This window comes from Phalangium opilio, unplaced genomic scaffold, assembly GCF_054372755.1.
Source record: "Phalangium opilio isolate 3A_F unplaced genomic scaffold, DU_Popi_V2 ptg000505l_1, whole genome shotgun sequence".
NCBI classification, from domain to species: Eukaryota; Metazoa; Arthropoda; class Arachnida; order Opiliones; family Phalangiidae; genus Phalangium; species Phalangium opilio.
Genome location: NW_028324239.1, coordinates 3,332,501 through 3,350,872, shown reverse-complemented (window position 1 = coordinate 3,350,872; position 18,372 = coordinate 3,332,501). Strand labels below are relative to the sequence as shown.

Here is an 18,372-nt window from a genome sequence, read left to right as displayed (position 1 = left end):
CACCTCAGGCCTCAATTATTTACTCTTTGTTTCACTAAGCCTATTGCGGATAATACTTGTTATACGCGCCGAAGTCTAGGTCTTAGTTTTCTTCATGAAATCACTAAACCAAGGATTATTCTATATACAGATGTAGTATAGCTTAAGCAATATATAAACAGCCATTTCAAATAACAATATTAAAAAAAATCTTTGGAATATCCAAATGAAACAGAGCTTTAAAGCTACAAACGTACTAAATGCATCATAATTACGAAAAATACTTCCACATATTCACTTTATATTATGGAAAAAGGGAATATTAAGGTTTTGCATGATTTCTTAACACATCAACACAAGGCTAACTGCTACACACACAGACAACAAGAGTAACAAGGAGTATAAACCCATTAGTGGAAGCAGTATTTTTTTCCGAAACAATCTCGCTTATGTTTATCCTCTCTAGACTTCGCTAAAAACGTCTTACTACTACGTAAAATATTAATAGACAGGCAAGGATTGATACCATTAAAGAAGGAGCGCAGTATTATCCATATTTTCATTTCATATACAGAGAAAAGAAATTATTGTGTTTCTGAGAGGAGCTTCCCATTTTGGTTGTTGTTTTGAAAAATATATCGCAATACACGGGCCTTGATAGATAGGAGGCAATGAATGAAATATATCGCATGTACGGGCCTTGGCAGATATAGGAGGCGATGTTAATCTCTCTCTTTGCGCGAGAGGTTTATCTTTAATATTTAAATAAATATAATTATTTTTAATTATTTTAATCTTCAATAATTAACATTAATAATAGTTAAATCGTTTAAAATAAAGTTATACCTATTATCATCTCAAACTTTGCTAATATTGACGTGTAAAGTGAAGGGTACCCCTCTTGCCCACTTTCTTCAAATTTTGGGGTATATATATGATTCGTTTCGATTATAATAGTAAGGAAAAAGCGCAATTGCGACAACCTTTGGTGGCGATCCCACCTTAGGGAGGCTAGACGTTTCTCGTAACCCTAGCTGATCGCCGCGTATATCCTAAAACCAAACGATGATAATGGAGTAGAAGCCAATGATACAGATTGGTGTCTATGTGGAATAGACGGAAGACCAGTGGATGGTGGTGTTTAGGAACCAGTATGTGCAGACTGGTGTCCAAGTGGGATGGACAAAGACCCGAAGATGGTGGTGATTAGAAGCCAGTATGTAGAGACTGGTGTCCAAGTGGAATGGACGAAGAGCAGAAGATGGTGGTGATTAGAAGCCAGTATGTACTGACTAATGTCCATGTGGGATGGACGAAGACCAGAAGATGGTGGTGATTAGAAGCCAGTATGTACAGACTGGTGTCCAAGTGGGATGGACAAAGACCAGAAGATGGTGGTGATTAGAAGCCAGTATTTAGGGACTGGTGTCCAAGTGGAATGGACGAAGACCAGAAGATGGTGGTGATTAAAAGCCAGTATGTACAGACTGGTGTCCATGTGGGATGGACGAAGACCAAAAAGATGGTGGTGATTAGAAGCCAGTATGTACAGACTGGTGTCCATGTGGGATGGACGAAGACCAAACATGGTGGTATGAGAATAGAGTAGCCAACGGAGAGAAATACAATTTTCTAAATTTCTGTGACCTGTCAATGCGGTCCGGAAATTGGGAACACGTTTGCTCCGATACGCAAACTGCGAACGCGGTCACGTGGGTGTAACAACGGACAGACACACAGACACACACACAGACACGGCCGTTACAGAACCTCTCCTGGACTACGTCACACGGAGAGGTAAAAAGCATACATATTTTCTTTTTGTTATTGTTTTAAAAAGATGAAGGTTAATTTGTCTCACTTAATTTAAATTCGAATTATTAACTAGCACTCTCGTCAACGGCCATATCACAGTGAAAACACCGGTTCTCGTCCGATCACCGAAGTTAAGCAGCGTCGAGCGCAGTCGGTCCTTGGGAGGGAGACCACTTAGGAACAGTGCGTGCCGTTGGCTTTTTCACTTTTTTTCCTCTTTTAAATTCCAATAGATATGAAAAAAAGCAAACATATTTTCTTTTTGTTATTGTTTTAAAAAGATGAAGGTTAATTTGTCTCACTTATTTTAAATTCGAATTATTAACTAGCACTCTCGTCAACGGCCATATCACGCTGAAAACACAGGTTCTCGTCCGATCACCGAAGTTAAGCAGCGTCGAGCGCAGTCAGTGCTTGGGAGGGAGAGCACTTACGAACACTGCTTGCCGTTAGCTTTTTCACTTTTTTTTGTCTTTTAAATTCCAATAGATATGAAAAAAGCAAACATATTTTCTTTTTGTTATTGATTTAAAAAGATGAAGGTTAATTTGTCTCACTTAATTTAAATTCGAAATATTAACTTGTACTCTCGTCAACGGCCATATCACGCTGAAAACACCGGTTCTCGTCCGATCACCGAAGTTAAGCAGCGTCGAGCGCAGTCAGTACTTGGGAACACTTCGTGCCGTTGGCTTTTTCCTTTTTGTTTCCTCTTTTAAATTCCACCAGATATGAAAAAAGCAAACATATCTTCTTTTTGTTATTGTTTTATAAAAATGAAGGTTAATTAAATTCAAATTATTAACTAGTACTGTCGGCAACGGCCATATCACAATGAATACACCTGTTCTCCTCCGATCACCGAAGTTAAGCAGCGTCGAGCGCAGTCAGTCCTTGGGAGGGAGACCACTTAGGAACAGTGCGTGCCGTTGGCTTTTTCACTTTTTTCCTCTTTTAAATTCCAATAGATATGAAAAAAGCAAACATATTTTCTTTTTGTTATTGTTTTAAAAAGATGAAGGTTAATTTGTCTCACTTTCTTTAAATTCGAATTATTAACTAGCACTCTCGGCAACGGCCATATCACGCTGGAAACACCGGTTCTCGTCCGATCACCGAAGTTAAGCAGCGTCGAGCTCAGTCAGTACTTGGGAACACTTCGTGCCGTTGGCTTTTTCCTTTTTGTTTCCTCATTTAAATTCCACCAGATATGAAAAAAGCAAACCTATCTTCTTTTTGTTATTGTTTTATAAAGATGAAGGTTAATTAAATTCAAATTATTAACTAGTACTGTCGGCAACGGCCATATCACGCTGAATACACCTGTTCTCGTCCGATCACCGAAGTTAAGCAGCGTCGAGCGCAGTCAGTACTTGGGAGGGAGACCACTTAGGAACACTGCGTGCCGTTGGCTTTTTCGCTTTTTTTTCCCTCTTTTAAATTCCAATAGATATGAAAAAAGCATACATATTTTCTTTTTGTTATTGTTTTAAAAAGATGAAGGTTAATTTGTCTCACTTAATTTAAATTCGAATTATTAACTAGCACTCTCGTCAACGGCCATATCACGCTGAAAACACCGGTTCTCGTCCGTTCACCGAAGTTAAGCAGCGTCGAGCGCAGTCAGTACTTGGGAGGGAGACCACTTAGGAACACTGCGTGCCGTTGGCTTTTTCGCTTTTTTTTCCCTCTTTTAAATTCCAATAGATATGAAAAAAGCATACATATTTTCTTTTTGTTATTGTTTTAAAAAGATGAAGGTTAATTTGTCTCACTTAATTTAAATTCGAATTATTAACTAGCACTCTCGTCAACGGCCATATCACGCTGAAAACACCGGTTCTCGTCCGTTCACCGAAGTTAAGCAGCGTCGAGCGCAGTCAGTACTTGGGAACACTTCGTGCCGTTGGCTTTTTCCTTTTTGTTTCCTCTTTTAAATTCCACCAGATATGAAAAAAGCAAACATATCTTCTTTTTGTTATTGTTTTTTAAAGATGAAGGTTAATTAAATTCAAATTATTAACAAGCACTCTCGGCAACGGCTATATCACGCTGAAAACACCGGTTCTCATCCGATCACCGAAGTTAAGCAGCGTTGAGCGCAGTCAGTACTTGGGAGGGAGAGCACTTAGGAACACTGCTTGCCGTTAGCATTTTCACTTTTTTTGTATTTTAAATTCCAATAGATATGAAAAAAGCAAACATATTTTCTTTTTGTTATTGTTTTAAAAAGATGAAGGTTAATTTGTCTCACTTTCTTTAAATTCGAATTATTAACTAGCACTCTCGTCAACGGCCAAAACACGCTGGAAACACCGGTTCTCGTCCGATCACCGAAGTTAAGCAGCGTCGAGCTCAGTCAGTACTTGGGAACACTTCGTGCCGTTGGTTTTTCCTTTTTGTTTCCTCTTTTAAATTCCACCAGATATGAAAAAAGCAAACATATCTTCTTTTTGTTATTGTTTTATAATGGTGAAGGTTAATTAAATTCAAATTATTAACAAGCACTCTCGGCAACGGCCATATCACGCTGAATACACCGGTTCTCGTCCGATCGCCGAAGTTAAGCAGCGTCGAGCGCAGTCAGTACTTGGGAGGGAGACCACTTAGGAACACTGCGTGCCGTTGGCTTTTTCACTTTTTTTCCTCTTTTAAATTCCAATAGATATGAAAAAAGCAAACATATTTTCTTTTTGTTATTGTTTTAAAAAGATGAAGGTTAATTTGTCTCACTTAATTTAAATTCGAATTATTATCTAGCACTCTCGAAAACGGCGATATCACGGTGAAAACACCGGTTCTCGTTCGATCACCGAAGTTAAGCGGCGTCGAGCGCAGTCAGTACTTGGGAGGGAGACCACTTAGGAACACTGCGTGCCGTTGGCTTTTTCACTTTTTTTTCCTCTTTTAAATTCCAATAGATATGAAAAAAGCAAACATATTTTCTTTTTGTTATTGTTTTAAAAAGATGAAGGTTAATTTGTCTCACTTAATTTAAATTCGAATTATTATCTAGCACTCTCGAAAACGGCGATATCACGGTGAAAACACCGGTTCTCGTTCGATCACCGAAGTTAAGCGGCGTCGAGCGCAGTCAGTACTTGGGAGGAGACCACTTAGGAACAATGCGTGCCGTTGGCTTTTTCACTTTTTTTTCCCTCTTTTAAATTCCAATAGATATGAAAAAAGCATACATATTTTCTTTTTGTTATTGTTTTATAAAGATGAAGGTTAATTTGTTTCACTTAATTTAAATTCGAATTATTATCTAGCACTCTCGGCAACGGCCATATAACGTTGAAAACACCGGTTCTCGTCCGATCACCGAAGTTAAGCAGCTTCGAGCGCAGTCTGTACTTGGGAACACTGCGTGCCGTTGGCTTTTTCACTTTTGTTTCCTCATAAATTCCACCAGATATGAAAAAACAAACATATCTTCTTTTTGTTATTGTTTTATAAAGATGAAGGTTAATAAAATTCAAATTATTAACTAGTACTGTCGGCAACGGCCATATCACAATGAATACACCTGTTCTCGTCCGATCACCGAAGTTAAGCAGCGTCGAGCGCAGTCAGTACTTGGAAGGGAGACCACTTAGGAACACTGCGTGCCGTTGGCTTTTTCACTTTTTTTCCCTCTTTTAAATTCCAATAGATATGAAAAAAGCAAACATATTTTCTTTTTGTTATTGTTTTAAAAAGATGAAGGTTAATTTGTCTCACTTAATTTAAATTCGAATTATTATCTAGCACTCTCGGCAACGGCCATATAACGTTGAAAACGCCGGTTCTCGTCCGATCACCGAAGTTTAAGCAGCGTCGAGCGCAGTCTGTACTTGGGAACACTTCGTGCCATTGGCTTTTTCCTTTTTGTTTCCTCTTTTAAATTCCACCAGATATGAAAAAAGCAAACATATCTTCTTTTTGTTATTGTTTTATAAAGATGAAGGTTAATAAAATTCAAATTATTAACTAGTGCTGTCGGCAACGGCCATATCACAATGAATACACCTGTTCTCGTCCGATCACCGAAGTTAAGCAGCGTCGAGCGCAGTCAGTACTTGGGAGGGAGACCACTTAGGAACACTGCGTGCCGTTGGCTTTTTCACTTTTTTTTCCCTCTTTTAAATTCCAATAGATATGAAAAAAGCATACATATTTTCTTTTTGTTATTGTTTTAAAAAGATGAAGGTTAATTTGTCTCACTTAATTTAAATTCGAATTATTAACTAGCACTCTCGTCAACGGCCATATCACGCTGAAAACACCGGTTCTCGTCCGATCACCGAAGTTAAGCAGCGTCGAGCGCAGTCAGTGCTTGGAGGGAGAGCACTTAGGAACACTGTTTGCCGTTAGCTTTTTCACTTTTTTTTGTCTTTTAAATTCCAATAGATATGAAAAAAGCAAACATATTTTCTTTTTGTTATGGTTTTAAAAAGGTGAAGGTTAATTTGTCTCACTTACTTTAAATTCGAATTATTAACTAGCACTCTCGGCAACGGCCATATCACGCTGAAAACACCGGTTCTCGTCCGATCACCGTAGTTAAGCAGCGTCGAGCGCAGCCAGTACTTGGGAACACTTCGTGCCGTTGGCTTTTTCCTTTTTGTTTCCTCTTTTAAATTCCACCAGATATGAAAAAAGCAAACATATCTTCTTTATGTTATTGTTTTATAAAGATGAAGGTTAATTAAATTCAAATTATTAATTAGTACTGTCGGCAACGGCCATATCACGCTGGAAACACCGGTTCTCGTCCGATCACCGAAGTTAAGCATCGTCGAGCTCAGTCAGTACTTGGGAACACTTCGTGCCGTTGGCTTTTTCCTTTTTGTTTCCTCTTTTAAATTCCACCAGATATGAAAAAAGCAAACATATCTTCTTTTTGATATTGTTTTATAGGGATGAAGGTTAATTAAATTCAAATTATTAACAAGCACTCTCGGCAACGGCTATATCACGCTGAATACACCGGTTCTCGTCCGATCACCGAAGTTAAGCAGCGTTGAGCGCAGTCAGTACTTGGGAGGGAGACCACTTATAAACACTGCTTCCCGTTAGCTTTTTCACTTTTTTTGTCTTTTAAATTCCAATAGATATGAAAAAAGCAAACATATTTTCTTTTTGTTATTGTTTTAAAAAGGTGAAGGTTAATTTGTCTCACTTACTTTAAATTCGAATTATTAACTAGCACTCTCGGCAACGGCCATATCACGCTGGAAACACCGGTTCTCGTCCGATCACCGTAGTTAAGCAGCGTCGAGCGCAGTCAGTACTTGGGAACACTTCGTGCCGTTGGCTTTTTCCTTTTTGTTTCCTCTTTTAAATTCCACCAGATATGAAAAAAGCAAACATATCTTCTTTTTGTTATTGTTTTATAAAGATGAAGGTTAATTAAATTCAAATTATTAACTAGTACTGTCGGCAACGGTCATATCACAATGAATACACCTGTTCTCGTCCGATCACCGAAGTTAAGCAGCGTCGAGCGCAGTTAGTACTTGGGAGGGAGACCACTTAGGAACACTGCGTGCCGTTGGCTTTTTCACTTTTTTTTCCCTCTTTTAAATTCCAATAGATATGAAAAAAGCATACATATTTTCTTTTTGTTATTGTTTTAAAAAGATGAAGGTTAATTTGTCTCACTTAATTTAAATTCGAATTATTAACTAGCACTCTCGTCAACGGCCATATCACGCTGAAAACACCGGTTCTCGTCCGATCACCGAAGTTAAGCAGCGTCGAGCGCAGTCAGTGCTTGGGAGGGAGAGCACTTAGGAACACTGTTTGCCGTTAGCTTTTTCACTTTTTTTGTCTTTTAAATTCCAATAGATATGAAAAAAGCAAACATATTTTCTTTTTGTTATTGTTTTAAAAAGGTGAAGGTTAATTTGTCTCACTTACTTTAAATTCGAATTATTAACTAGCACTCTCGGCAACGGCCATATCACGCTGAAAACACCGGTTCTCGTCCGATCACCGTAGTTAAGCAGCGTCGAGCGCAGTCAGTACTTGGGAACACTTCGTGCCGTTGGCTTTTTCCTTTTTGTTTCCTCTTTTAAATTCCACCAGATATGAAAAAAGCAAACATATCTTCTTTATGTTATTGTTTTATAAAGATGAAGGTTAATTAAATTCAAATTATTAACTAGTACTGTCGGCAACGGCCATATCACGCTGGAAACACCGGTTCTCGTCCGATCACCGAAGTTAAGCATCGTCGAGCTCAGTCAGTACTTGGGAACACTTCGTGCCGTTGGCTTTTTCCTTTTTGTTTCCTCTTTTAAATTCCACCAGATATGAAAAAAGCAAACATATCTTCTTTTTGATATTGTTTTATAGGGATGAAGGTTAATTAAATTCAAATTATTAACAAGCACTCTCGGCAACGGCTATATCACGCTGAATACACCGGTTCTCGTCCGATCACCGAAGTTAAGCAGCGTTGAGCGCAGTCAGTACTTGGGAGGGAGACCACTTATAAACACTGCTTCCCGTTAGCTTTTTCACTTTTTTTGTCTTTTAAATTCCAATAGATATGAAAAAAGCAAACATATTTTCTTTTTGTTATTGTTTTAAAAAGGTGAAGGTTAATTTGTCTCACTTACTTTAAATTCGAATTATTAACTAGCACTCTCGGCAACGGCCATATCACGCAGAAAACACCGGTTCTCGTCCGATCACCGTAGTTAAGCAGCGTCGAGCGCAGTCAGTACTTGGGAACACTTCGTGCCGTTGGCTTTTTCCTTTTTGTTTCCTCTTTTAAATTCCACCAGATATGAAAAAAGCAAACATATCTTCTTTTTGTTATTGTTTTATAAAGATGAAGGTTAATTAAATTCAAATTATTAACTAGTACTGTCGGCAACGGTCATATCACAATGAATACACCTGTTCTCGTCCGATCACCGAAGTTAAGATGCGTCGAGCGCAGTCAGTACTTGGGAGGGAGACCACTTAGGAACACTGCGTGCCGTTGGCTTTTTCACTTTTTTTTCCCTCTTTTAAATTCCAATAGATATGAAAAAAGCATACATATTTTCTTTTTGTTATTGTTTTAAAAAGATGAAGGTTAATTTGTCTCACTTAATTTAAATTCGAATTATTAACTAGCACTCTCGTCAACGGCCATATCACGCTGAAAACACCGGTTCTCGTCCGATCACCGAAATTAAGCAGCGTCGAGCGCAGTCAGTGCTTGGGAGGGAGAGCACTTAGGAACACTGTTTGCCGTTAGCTTTTTCACTTTTTTTGTCTTTTAAATTCCAATAGATATGAAAAAAGCAAACATATTTTCTTTTTGTTATTGTTTTAAAAAGGTGAAGGTTAATTTGTCTCACTTACTTTAAATTCGAATTATTAACTAGCACTCTCGGCAACGGCCATATCACGCTGAAAACACCGGTTCTCGTCCGATCACCGTGGTTAAGCAGCGTCGAGCGCAGTCAGTACTTGGGAACACTTCGTGCCGTTGGCTTTTTCCTTTTTGTTTCCTCTTTTAAATTCCACCAGATATGAAAAAAGCAAACATATCTTCTTTATGTTATTGTTTTATAAAGATGAAGGTTAATTAAATTCAAATTATTAACTAGTACTGTCGGCAACGGCCATATCACGCTGGAAACACCGGTTCTCGTCCGATCACCGAAGTTAAGCATCGTCGAGCTCAGTCAGTACTTGGGAACACTTCGTGCCGTTGGCTTTTTCCTTTTTGTTTCCTCTTTTCAATTCCACCAGATATGAAAAAAGCAAACATATCTTCTTTTTGTTATTGTTTTATAAAGATGAAGGTTAATTAAATTCAAATTATTAACTAGTACTGTCGGCAACGGTCATATCACAATGAATACACCTGTTCTCGTCCGATCACCGAAGTTAAGCAGCGTCGAGCGCCGTCAGTACTTGGGAGGGAGACCACTTAGGAACACTGCGTGCCGTTGGCTTTTTCACTTTTTTTTCCCTCTTTTAAATTCCAATAAATATGAAAAAAGCATACATATTTTCTTTTTGTTATTGTTTTAAAAAGATGAAGGTTAATTTGTCTCACTTAATTTAAATTCGAATTATTAACTAGCACTCTCGTCAACGGCCATATCACGCTGAAAACATCGGTTCTCGTCCGATCACCGAAGTTAAGCAGCGTCGAGCGCAGTCAGTGCTTGGGAGGGAGAGCACTTAGGAACACTGCTTGCCGTTAGCTTTTTCACTTTTTTTTTGTCTTTTAAATTCCAATAGATTTGAAAAAAGCAAACATATTTTCTTTTTGTTATTGTTTTAAAAAGATGAAGGTTAATTTGTCTCACTCAATTTAAATTCGAATTATTAACTTGCACTCTCGTCAACGGCCATATCACGCTGAAAACACCGGTTCTCGTCCGATCACCGAAGTTAAGCAGCGTCGAGCGCAGTCAGTCCTTGGGAGGGAGACCACTTAGGAACAGTGCGTGCCGTTGGCTTTTTCACTTTTTTTCCTCTGTTAAATTCCAATAGATATGAAAAAAGCAAACATATTTTCTTTTGGTTTTTGTTTTAAAAAGATGAAGATTAATTTGTCTCACTTTCTTTAAATTCGAATTATTAACTAGCACTCTCGGCAACGGCCATATCACGCTGGAAACACCGGTTCTCGTCCGATCACCGAAGTTAAGCAGCGTCGAGCTCAGTCAGTACTTGGGAACACTTCGTGCCGTTGGTTTTTCCTTTTTGTTTCCTCTTTTAAATTCCACCAGATATGAAAAAAGCAAACATATCTTCTTTTTGTTATTGTTTTATAATGGTGAAGGTTAATTAAATCCAAATTATTAACAAGCACTCTCGGCCACGGCCATATCACGCTGAATACACCGGTTCTCGTCCGATCACCGAAGTTAAGCGGCGTCGAGCGCAGTCAGTACTTGGGAGGAGACCACTTAGGAACAATGCGTGCCGTTGGCTTTTTCACTTTTTTTTTCCTCTTTTAAATTCCAATAGATATGAAAAAAGCAAACATGTTTTCTTTTGGTTTTTGTTTTAAAAAGATGAAGGTTAATTTGTCTCACTTTCTTTAAATTCGAATTATTAACTAGCACTCTCGGCAACGGCCATATCACGCTGGAAACACCGGTTCTCGTCCGATCACCGAAGTTAAGCATCGTCGAGCTCAGTCAGTACTTGGGAACACTTCGTGCCGTTGGCTTTTTCCTTTTTGTTTCCTCTTTTAAATTCCACCAGATATGAAAAAAGCAAACATATCTTCTTTTTGATATTGTTTTAAAGGGATGAAGGTTAATTAAATTCAAATTATTAACAAGCACTCTCGGCAACGGCTATATCACGCTGAATACACCGGTTCTCGTCCGATCACCGAAGTTAAGCAGCGTTGAGCGCAGTCAGTACTTGGGAGGGAGACCAATTATAAACACTGCTTCCCGTTAGCTTTTTCACTTTTTTTTGACTTTTAAATTCCAATAGATATGAAAAAAGCAAACATATTTTCTTTTTGTTATTGTTATAAAAAGGTGAAGGTTAATTTGTCTCACTTACTTTAAATTCGAATTATTAACTAGCACTCTCGGCAACGGCCATATCACGCTGAAAACACCGGTTCTCGTCCGATCACCGTAGTTAAGCAGCGTCGAGCGCAGTCAGTACTTGGGAACACTTCGTGCCGTTGGCTTTTTCCTTTTTGTTTCCTCTTTTAAATTCCACCAGATATGAAAAAAGCAAACATATCTTCTTTTTGTTATTGTTTTATAAAGATGAAGGTTAATTAAATTCAAATTATTAACTAGTACTGTCGGCAACGGTCATATCACAATGAATACACCTGTTCTCGTCCGATCACCGAAGTTAAGCAGCGTCGAGCGCCGTCAGTACTTGGGAGGGAGACCACTTAGGAACACTGCGTGCCGTTGGCTTTTTCACTTTTTTTTCCCTCTTTTAATTTCCAATAAATATGAAAAAAGCATACATATTTTCTTTTTACCTGTCCGAGTGACGTATGTCACGGAGAGGTTCTAAATTCGACGTGTCTGTCTGTCTGTCTGTCCGTTGTTATACCCACGTGACCGCGTTCGCAGTTTGCAGATCGGAGCAAACGTGTATTCAATTTCCAGACCGCATTTACAGTCCCGGAAATTGTATTCCACTTACAGGCTATAACTCCATTGTCTGTCTAACAACTGTTCATTTGTCCACCCCACATGGACACCAGTCTGAACTTTCTAGCTTCTAAACACCACCATCTTCTAGTCTTTCGCCCATTCCACATGGACACCAGTCTGTACACCTGGCTTCTAACACCACTATCTTCTGGTCTTTGTTTTTGTCCATCCCACATGGACACCAGTCTGTACACCTGGTTTCTAACACAACCATCTTCTGGTCTTTGTTTTTGTCCATCCCACATGGACACCAGTCTGTACACCTGGCTTCTAACACCACCAACATCCTTAAGGTTAAGACATACGCGGCGATCGGCTAGGGTTACGAGAAACGTCTAGCCTTCCAATGGAGGGGTCTTCCTCCAAGGTTCACGCAATTGCGATGTTCTTATCTACAGCCGCGATTCGAATCCCTTATATACTACCTATTTGAGTAAGTCGAAGCAACCGGCGTATGCTTCATTTCAAACGCCAATATTAGTCAAGTCTCTCTAGAATGTTTAATTGTTCTATATCAAAACGATGTAACGTTCAATAAGGCAAACAACTGACGAAGAAAATATTTAATATTAATTATATTTATTTTAATATTTAAGATAATCTTGTTTCTCATCTCAAAATTAATACGGAAAGAGTTTAAAAGCAGCTTATTTTTTTGTCTGTGTGTGTCCGTCCGTTGTTACACTAGTGCGTCGCGTTAGCAGTTAGCCTTGTGTTGATGTGTTAAGAAATCATACAGAACCTTAATATTCCCTTTTTACATAATATAAAGTGAATATGTGGAAGTATTTTTCGTAATTATGATGCATTTAGTAGTTTTGTAGCTTTAAAGCTCTGTTTCATTTTGATATTCCAAAGATTTTTTTTAATATTGTTATTTGAAATGGCTGTTTATATATTACTTAAGCTATACGACATCTGTATATAGAATAATCCTTGGTTTAGTGACTTCATGAAGAAACCTAAGACCTAGACTCCGGCGGGTAAAACAAGTATTATCCGCAATAGGCTTAGTGAAACAAAGTGTAAATTATTGAGGCCTGAAGTGAAGTAAACTTTTGGCTTTGATTTTCGTGTCTGAAATGAAGAGACATTAACGGTTCAGAGTGAGCCGAAAGTTAAATACACTCTTAAATAATCAGGTAAAGATTTTATAATAGAAGAAAAGATCATGGTGGCAATTAGATTAGTAAAAGGGCTAGTGGTAAACGAGTAGCTACAGACTTTTTATTCTCTTTACCGTGCGCTATGACTATTAGTGCGTCTGGGTATAATTTAGCTTTGGTGTTATTTAACGTTAACATTCGTGTTGGCAAACTAAGAATATTGTTGAGGTGAGACGAGACGATTGTGTTTACACTGAAAACCAGTTGTGAATGTAGCTACCAGAATATAGGGTAAACAGCTGAAGCGTAGACTTCATTTCCTGTTCTTTTCCCCATTGACTGATTTCCATGTGTCCAAGATTTATCCTTATTGGATGTAAAATGTCGTCTACTTTACTGTTTGCTATGTTTGGAATACTACTTCAATATTTCGTAAATTTTTACTTCAAAAAAGTGAAATAACTCCATATCTGGGTAAATAAGTTTGTAGTAGTAGACCTCTTGACTCGGAGAGGTAATATTTTGGTTTTCCCAACTTGTTGTTATTGTTTTAAAAAGATGAAGGTTAATTTGTCTCACTTAATTTAAATTCGAATTATTAACTAGCACTCTCGTCAACGGCCATATCACGCTGAAAACATCGGTTCTCGTCCGATCACCGAAGTTAAGCAGCGTCGAGCGCAGTCAGTGCTTGGGAGGGAGAGCACTTAGGAACACTGCTTGCCGTTAGCTTTTTCACTTTTTTTTTGTCTTTTAAATTCCAATAGATTTGAAAAAAGCAAACATATTTTCTTTTTGTTATTGTTTTAAAAAGATGAAGGTTAATTTGTCTCACTCAATTTAAATTCGAATTATTAACTTGCACTCTCGTCAACGGCCATATCACGCTGAAAACACCGGTTCTCGTCCGATCACCGAAGTTAAGCAGCGTCGAGCGCAGTCAGTCCTTGGGAGGGAGACCACTTAGGAACAGTGCGTGCCGTTGGCTTTTTCACTTTTTTCCTCTGTTAAATTCCAATAGATATGAAAAAAGCAAACATATTTTCTTTTGGTTTTTGTTTTAAAAAGATGAAGATTAATTTGTCTCACTTTCTTTAAATTCGAATTATTAACTAGCACTCTCGGCAACGGCCATATCACGCTGGAAACACCGGTTCTCGTCCGATCACCGAAGTTAAGCAGCGTCGAGCTCAGTCAGTACTTGGGAACACTTCGTGCCGTTGGTTTTTCCTTTTTGTTTCCTCTTTTAAATTCCACCAGATATGAAAAAAGCAAACATATCTTCTTTTTGTTATTGTTTTATAATGGTGAAGGTTAATTAAATCCAAATTATTAACAAGCACTCTCGGCCACGGCCATATCACGCTGAATACACCGGTTCTCGTCCGATCACCGAAGTTAAGCGGCGTCGAGCGCAGTCAGTACTTGGGAGGAGACCACTTAGGAACAATGCGTGCCGTTGGCTTTTTCACTTTTTTTTCCTCTTTTAAATTCCAATAGATATGAAAAAAGCAAACATGTTTTCTTTTGGTTTTTGTTTTAAAAAGATGAAGGTTAATTTGTCTCACTTTCTTTAAATTCGAATTATTAACTAGCACTCTCGGCAACGGCCATATCACGCTGGAAACACCGGTTCTCGTCCAATCACCGAAGTTAAGCAGCGTCGAGCTCAGTCAGTACTTGGGAACACTTCGTGCCGTTGGCTTTTTCCTTTTTGTTTCCTCTTTTAAATTCCACCAGATATGAAAAAAGCAAACATATCTTCTTTTTGATAGTTTTATAGGGATGAAGGTTAATTAAATTCAAATTATTAACAAGCACTCTCGGCAACGGCTATATCACGCTGAATACACCGGTTCTCGTCCGATCACCGAAGTTAAGCAGCGTTGAGCGCAGTCAGTACTTGGGAGGGAGACCATTTATAAACACTGCTTCCCGTTAGCTTTTTCACTTTTTTTTGTCTTTTAAATTCCAATAGATATGAAAAAAGCAAACATATTTTCTTTTTGTTATTGTTTTAAAAAGGTGAAGGTTAATTTGTCTCACTTACTTTAAATTCGAATTATTAACTAGCACTCTCGGCAACGGCCATATCACACTGAAAACACCGGTTCTCGTCCGATCACCGTAGTTAAGCAGCGTCGAGCGCAGTCAGTACTTGGGAACACTTCGTGCCGTTGGCTTTTTCCTTTTTGTTTCCTCTTTTAAATTCCACCAGATATGAAAAAAGCAAACATATCTTCTTTTTGTTATTGTTTTATAAAGATGAAGGTTAATAAAATTCAAATTATTAACTAGTACTGTCGGCAACGGTCATATCACAATGAATACACCTGTTCTCGTCCGATCACCGAAGTTAAGCAGCGTCGAGCGCCGTCAGTACTTAAGAGGGAGACCACTTAGGAACACTGCGTGCCGTTGGCTTTTTCACTTTTTTTCCCTCTTTTAAATTCCAATAAATATGAAAAAAGCATACATATTTTCTTTTTGTTATTGTTTTAAAAAGATGAAGGTTAATTTGTCTCACTTACTTTAAATTCGAATTATTAACTAGCACTCTCGGCAACGGCCATATCACGCTGAAAACACCGGTTCTCGTCCGATCACCGTAGTTAGGCAGCGTCGAGCGCAGTCAGTACTTGGGAACACTTCGTGCCGTTGGCTTTTTCCTTTTTGTTTCCTCTTTTAAATTCCACCAGATATGAAATAAGCAAACATATCTTCTTTTTGTTATTGTTTTATAAAGATGAAGGTTAATTAAATTCAAATTATAAACTAGTACAGTCGGCAACGGCCATATCACAATGAATACACCTGTTCTCGTCCGATCACCGAAGTTAAGCAGCGTCGAGCGTAGTCAGTACTTGGGAGGGAGACCACTTAGGAACACTGCGTGCCGTTGGCTTTTTCACTTTTTTTTCCCTCTTTTAAATTCCAATAGATATGAAAAAAGCATACATATTTTCTTTTTGTTATTGTTTTAAAAAGATGAAGGTTAATTTGTCTCACTTAATTTAAATTCGAATTATTAACTAGCACTCTCGGCAACGGCCATATCACGCTGGAGACACCGGTTCTCGTCCGATCACCGAAGTTAAGAAGCGTCGAGCTCAGTCAGTACTTGGGAACGCTTTGTGCCGTTGGCTTTTTCCTTTTTGTTTCCTCTTTTAAATTCCACCAGATATGAAAAAAGCAAACATATCTTCTTTTTGTTATTGTTTTATAAAAATGAAGGTTAATTAAATTCAAATTATTAACTAGTACTGTCGGCAACGGCCATATCACAATGAATACACCTGTTCTCGTCCGATCACCGAAGTTAAGCAGCGTCGAGCGCAGTCAGTCCTTGGGAAGGAAACCACTTAGGAACAGTGCGTGCCGTTGGCTTTTTCACTATTTTTCCTCTTTTAAATTCCAGTAGATATGAAAAAAGCAAACATGTTTTCTTTTTGTTATTGTTTTAAAAAGATGAAGGTTAATTTGTCTCACTTTCTTTAAATTCGAATTATTAACTAGCACTCTCGGCAACGGCCATATCACGCTGGAAACACCGGTTCTCGTCCGATCACCGAAGTTAAGCAGCGTCGAGCTCAGTCAGTACTTGGGAACACTTCGTGCCGTTGGCTTTTTCCTTTTTGTTTCCTCTTTTAAATTCCACCAGATATGAAAAAAGCAAACATATCTTCTTTTTGTTATTGTTTTATAAAGATGAAGGTTAATTAAATTCGAATTATTAACTAGCACTCTCGTCAACGGCCATATCACTCTGAAAACACCGGTTCTCGTCCGATCACCGAAGTTAAGCAGCGTCGAGCGCAGTCAGTGCTTGGGAAGGAGAGCACTTACGAACACTGCTTGCCGTTAGCTTTTTCACTTTTTTTTGTATTTTAAATTCCAATAGATATGAAAAAAGCAAACATATTTTCTTTTTGTTATTGTTTTAAAAAGATGAAGGTTAATTTGTCTCACTTAATTTAAATTCGAATTATTAACTTGTACTCTCGTCAACGGCTATATCACGCTGAAAACACCGGTTCTCGTCCGATCACCGAAGTTAAGCAGCGTCGAGCGCAGTCAGTCCTTGGGAGGGAGACCACTTAGGAACACTGCGTGCCGTTGGCTTTTTCACTTTTTTTCCCTCTTTTAAATTCCAGTAGATATGAAAAAAGCATACATATTTTCTTTTTGTTATTGTTTTAAAAAGATGAAGGTTAATTTGTCTCACTTAATTTAAATTCGAATTATTAACTAGCGCTCTCGTCAACGGCCATATCACGGTGAAAACACCGGTACTCGTCCGATCACCGAAGTTAAGTAGCGTCGAGCGCAGTCAGTCCTTGGGAGGGAGACCACTTAGGAACAGTGCGTGCCGTTGGCTTTTTCACTTTTTTTTTGTCTTTTAAATTCCAATAGATATGAAAAAAGCAAACATATTTTCTTTTTGTTATTGTTTTAAAAAGATGAAGGTTAATTTGTTTCACTTATTTTAAATTCGAATTATTAACTAGCACTCTCGTCAACGGCCATAACACGCTGAAAACACCGGTTCTCGTCCGATCACCGAAGTTAAGCAGCGTCGAGCGCAGTCAGTGCTTGGGAGGGAGAGCACTTACGAACACTGCTTGCCGTTAGCTTTTTCCCTTTTTTTGTCTTTTAAATTTCAATAGATATGAAAAAAGCAAACATATTTTCTTTTTGTTATTGTTTTAAAAAGATGAAGGTTAATTTGTCTCACTTAATTTCAATTCGAATTATTAACTTGTACTCTCGTCAACGGCCATATCACGCTGAAAACACCGGTTGTCGTCCGATCACCGAAGTTAAGTAGCGTTGAGCGCAGTCAGTACTTGGGAGGGAGACCACTTATAAACACTGCTTCCCGTTAGCTTTTTCACTTTTTTGTCTTTTAAATTCCAATAGATATGAAAAAAGCAAACATATTTTCTTTTTGTTATTGTTTTAAAAAGATGAAGGTTAATTTGTCTCACTTAATTTAAATTCGAATTATTAACTAGCACTCTCGTCAACGGCCATATCACGCTGAAAACACCGGTTCTCGTCCGCTCACCGAAGTTAAGCAGCGTTGAGCGAAGTCAGTACTTGGGAGGGAGAGCACTTAGGAACACTGCTCTCCGTTAGCATTTTCACTTTTTTTTGTATTTTAAATTCCAATAGATATGAAAAAAGCAAACATATTTTCTTTTTGTTATTGTTTTAAAAAGATGAAGGTTAATTTGTCTCACTTAATTTAAATTCGAATTATTATCTAGCACTCTCGGCAACGGCGATATCACGGTGAAAACACCGGTTCTCGTCCGATCACCGAAGTT

The 18,372-nt window shown here is 38.2% G+C and overlaps 4 non-coding genes and 54 pseudogenes across 4 annotated transcripts; all 58 read left to right on the top strand.

Moving 5' to 3' along the window:
• The first annotated feature begins 1,874 nt into the window (after positions 1-1,874).
• Positions 1,875-1,993, top strand: LOC149591136 (5S ribosomal RNA; annotated as a pseudogene).
• Positions 1,994-2,130: 137 nt separating this feature from the next.
• Positions 2,131-2,249, top strand: LOC149591135 (5S ribosomal RNA; annotated as a pseudogene).
• A 136-nt stretch (positions 2,250-2,385) lies between these two features.
• Positions 2,386-2,488, top strand: LOC149591134 (5S ribosomal RNA; annotated as a pseudogene).
• Positions 2,489-2,610: 122 nt separating this feature from the next.
• On the top strand, positions 2,611-2,729 carry LOC149591133 (5S ribosomal RNA; annotated as a pseudogene).
• A 135-nt stretch (positions 2,730-2,864) lies between these two features.
• On the top strand, positions 2,865-2,967 carry LOC149591132 (5S ribosomal RNA; annotated as a pseudogene).
• Positions 2,968-3,089: 122 nt separating this feature from the next.
• LOC149591131 (5S ribosomal RNA) lies at positions 3,090-3,208 on the top strand. The gene has a single exon (XR_016379591.1). It is a non-coding gene; the product is annotated as a 5S ribosomal RNA (ribosomal RNA).
• Positions 3,209-3,346: 138 nt separating this feature from the next.
• Positions 3,347-3,465, top strand: LOC149591130 (5S ribosomal RNA). Its single transcript, XR_016379576.1, has one exon. It is a non-coding gene; the product is annotated as a 5S ribosomal RNA (ribosomal RNA).
• Positions 3,466-3,603: 138 nt separating this feature from the next.
• Positions 3,604-3,706, top strand: LOC149591129 (5S ribosomal RNA; annotated as a pseudogene).
• Positions 3,707-3,828: 122 nt separating this feature from the next.
• Positions 3,829-3,947, top strand: LOC149591128 (5S ribosomal RNA; annotated as a pseudogene).
• Positions 3,948-4,082: 135 nt separating this feature from the next.
• On the top strand, positions 4,083-4,185 carry LOC149591127 (5S ribosomal RNA; annotated as a pseudogene).
• A 121-nt stretch (positions 4,186-4,306) lies between these two features.
• Positions 4,307-4,425, top strand: LOC149591126 (5S ribosomal RNA). The gene has a single exon (XR_016379619.1). It is a non-coding gene; the product is annotated as a 5S ribosomal RNA (ribosomal RNA).
• A 136-nt stretch (positions 4,426-4,561) lies between these two features.
• Positions 4,562-4,680, top strand: LOC149591125 (5S ribosomal RNA; annotated as a pseudogene).
• Positions 4,681-4,817: 137 nt separating this feature from the next.
• On the top strand, positions 4,818-4,935 carry LOC149591124 (5S ribosomal RNA; annotated as a pseudogene).
• Positions 4,936-5,295: 360 nt separating this feature from the next.
• LOC149591123 (5S ribosomal RNA) lies at positions 5,296-5,414 on the top strand (annotated as a pseudogene).
• Positions 5,415-5,777: 363 nt separating this feature from the next.
• On the top strand, positions 5,778-5,896 carry LOC149591122 (5S ribosomal RNA; annotated as a pseudogene).
• Positions 5,897-6,034: 138 nt separating this feature from the next.
• LOC149591121 (5S ribosomal RNA) lies at positions 6,035-6,152 on the top strand (annotated as a pseudogene).
• Positions 6,153-6,288: 136 nt separating this feature from the next.
• Positions 6,289-6,391, top strand: LOC149591120 (5S ribosomal RNA; annotated as a pseudogene).
• Positions 6,392-6,513: 122 nt separating this feature from the next.
• Positions 6,514-6,616, top strand: LOC149591119 (5S ribosomal RNA; annotated as a pseudogene).
• A 122-nt stretch (positions 6,617-6,738) lies between these two features.
• On the top strand, positions 6,739-6,857 carry LOC149591118 (5S ribosomal RNA; annotated as a pseudogene).
• Positions 6,858-6,992: 135 nt separating this feature from the next.
• LOC149591117 (5S ribosomal RNA) lies at positions 6,993-7,095 on the top strand (annotated as a pseudogene).
• Positions 7,096-7,217: 122 nt separating this feature from the next.
• LOC149591116 (5S ribosomal RNA) lies at positions 7,218-7,336 on the top strand (annotated as a pseudogene).
• A 138-nt stretch (positions 7,337-7,474) lies between these two features.
• On the top strand, positions 7,475-7,593 carry LOC149591115 (5S ribosomal RNA; annotated as a pseudogene).
• A 135-nt stretch (positions 7,594-7,728) lies between these two features.
• LOC149591114 (5S ribosomal RNA) lies at positions 7,729-7,831 on the top strand (annotated as a pseudogene).
• A 122-nt stretch (positions 7,832-7,953) lies between these two features.
• On the top strand, positions 7,954-8,056 carry LOC149591113 (5S ribosomal RNA; annotated as a pseudogene).
• Positions 8,057-8,178: 122 nt separating this feature from the next.
• Positions 8,179-8,297, top strand: LOC149591112 (5S ribosomal RNA; annotated as a pseudogene).
• Positions 8,298-8,432: 135 nt separating this feature from the next.
• LOC149591111 (5S ribosomal RNA) lies at positions 8,433-8,535 on the top strand (annotated as a pseudogene).
• A 122-nt stretch (positions 8,536-8,657) lies between these two features.
• LOC149591110 (5S ribosomal RNA) lies at positions 8,658-8,776 on the top strand (annotated as a pseudogene).
• Positions 8,777-8,914: 138 nt separating this feature from the next.
• On the top strand, positions 8,915-9,033 carry LOC149591109 (5S ribosomal RNA; annotated as a pseudogene).
• Positions 9,034-9,168: 135 nt separating this feature from the next.
• On the top strand, positions 9,169-9,271 carry LOC149591108 (5S ribosomal RNA; annotated as a pseudogene).
• Positions 9,272-9,393: 122 nt separating this feature from the next.
• LOC149591107 (5S ribosomal RNA) lies at positions 9,394-9,496 on the top strand (annotated as a pseudogene).
• Positions 9,497-9,618: 122 nt separating this feature from the next.
• LOC149591106 (5S ribosomal RNA) lies at positions 9,619-9,737 on the top strand (annotated as a pseudogene).
• A 138-nt stretch (positions 9,738-9,875) lies between these two features.
• Positions 9,876-9,994, top strand: LOC149591105 (5S ribosomal RNA; annotated as a pseudogene).
• Positions 9,995-10,131: 137 nt separating this feature from the next.
• Positions 10,132-10,250, top strand: LOC149591104 (5S ribosomal RNA; annotated as a pseudogene).
• A 136-nt stretch (positions 10,251-10,386) lies between these two features.
• On the top strand, positions 10,387-10,489 carry LOC149591103 (5S ribosomal RNA; annotated as a pseudogene).
• Positions 10,490-10,610: 121 nt separating this feature from the next.
• On the top strand, positions 10,611-10,728 carry LOC149591102 (5S ribosomal RNA; annotated as a pseudogene).
• Positions 10,729-10,866: 138 nt separating this feature from the next.
• Positions 10,867-10,969, top strand: LOC149591101 (5S ribosomal RNA; annotated as a pseudogene).
• Positions 10,970-11,091: 122 nt separating this feature from the next.
• Positions 11,092-11,210, top strand: LOC149591100 (5S ribosomal RNA; annotated as a pseudogene).
• Positions 11,211-11,346: 136 nt separating this feature from the next.
• Positions 11,347-11,449, top strand: LOC149591099 (5S ribosomal RNA; annotated as a pseudogene).
• A 122-nt stretch (positions 11,450-11,571) lies between these two features.
• On the top strand, positions 11,572-11,690 carry LOC149591098 (5S ribosomal RNA; annotated as a pseudogene).
• Positions 11,691-13,655: 1,965 nt separating this feature from the next.
• On the top strand, positions 13,656-13,774 carry LOC149591097 (5S ribosomal RNA; annotated as a pseudogene).
• Positions 13,775-13,911: 137 nt separating this feature from the next.
• On the top strand, positions 13,912-14,030 carry LOC149591096 (5S ribosomal RNA; annotated as a pseudogene).
• A 135-nt stretch (positions 14,031-14,165) lies between these two features.
• On the top strand, positions 14,166-14,268 carry LOC149591095 (5S ribosomal RNA; annotated as a pseudogene).
• Positions 14,269-14,389: 121 nt separating this feature from the next.
• LOC149591094 (5S ribosomal RNA) lies at positions 14,390-14,507 on the top strand (annotated as a pseudogene).
• A 137-nt stretch (positions 14,508-14,644) lies between these two features.
• On the top strand, positions 14,645-14,747 carry LOC149591093 (5S ribosomal RNA; annotated as a pseudogene).
• Positions 14,748-14,867: 120 nt separating this feature from the next.
• On the top strand, positions 14,868-14,986 carry LOC149591092 (5S ribosomal RNA; annotated as a pseudogene).
• Positions 14,987-15,122: 136 nt separating this feature from the next.
• LOC149591091 (5S ribosomal RNA) lies at positions 15,123-15,225 on the top strand (annotated as a pseudogene).
• A 122-nt stretch (positions 15,226-15,347) lies between these two features.
• On the top strand, positions 15,348-15,466 carry LOC149591090 (5S ribosomal RNA; annotated as a pseudogene).
• A 137-nt stretch (positions 15,467-15,603) lies between these two features.
• Positions 15,604-15,706, top strand: LOC149591089 (5S ribosomal RNA; annotated as a pseudogene).
• A 122-nt stretch (positions 15,707-15,828) lies between these two features.
• Positions 15,829-15,947, top strand: LOC149591088 (5S ribosomal RNA; annotated as a pseudogene).
• Positions 15,948-16,310: 363 nt separating this feature from the next.
• On the top strand, positions 16,311-16,429 carry LOC149591087 (5S ribosomal RNA; annotated as a pseudogene).
• Positions 16,430-16,565: 136 nt separating this feature from the next.
• LOC149591086 (5S ribosomal RNA) lies at positions 16,566-16,668 on the top strand (annotated as a pseudogene).
• A 122-nt stretch (positions 16,669-16,790) lies between these two features.
• LOC149591085 (5S ribosomal RNA) lies at positions 16,791-16,909 on the top strand (annotated as a pseudogene).
• A 136-nt stretch (positions 16,910-17,045) lies between these two features.
• LOC149591084 (5S ribosomal RNA) lies at positions 17,046-17,164 on the top strand. Its single transcript, XR_016379615.1, has one exon. It is a non-coding gene; the product is annotated as a 5S ribosomal RNA (ribosomal RNA).
• Positions 17,165-17,301: 137 nt separating this feature from the next.
• Positions 17,302-17,420, top strand: LOC149591083 (5S ribosomal RNA; annotated as a pseudogene).
• Positions 17,421-17,557: 137 nt separating this feature from the next.
• Positions 17,558-17,676, top strand: LOC149591082 (5S ribosomal RNA; annotated as a pseudogene).
• Positions 17,677-17,811: 135 nt separating this feature from the next.
• On the top strand, positions 17,812-17,930 carry LOC149591081 (5S ribosomal RNA; annotated as a pseudogene).
• A 134-nt stretch (positions 17,931-18,064) lies between these two features.
• Positions 18,065-18,183, top strand: LOC149591080 (5S ribosomal RNA; annotated as a pseudogene).
• A 136-nt stretch (positions 18,184-18,319) lies between these two features.
• LOC149591079 (5S ribosomal RNA) overlaps positions 18,320-18,372 on the top strand; it is a 103-nt pseudogene continuing 50 nt past the window's right edge.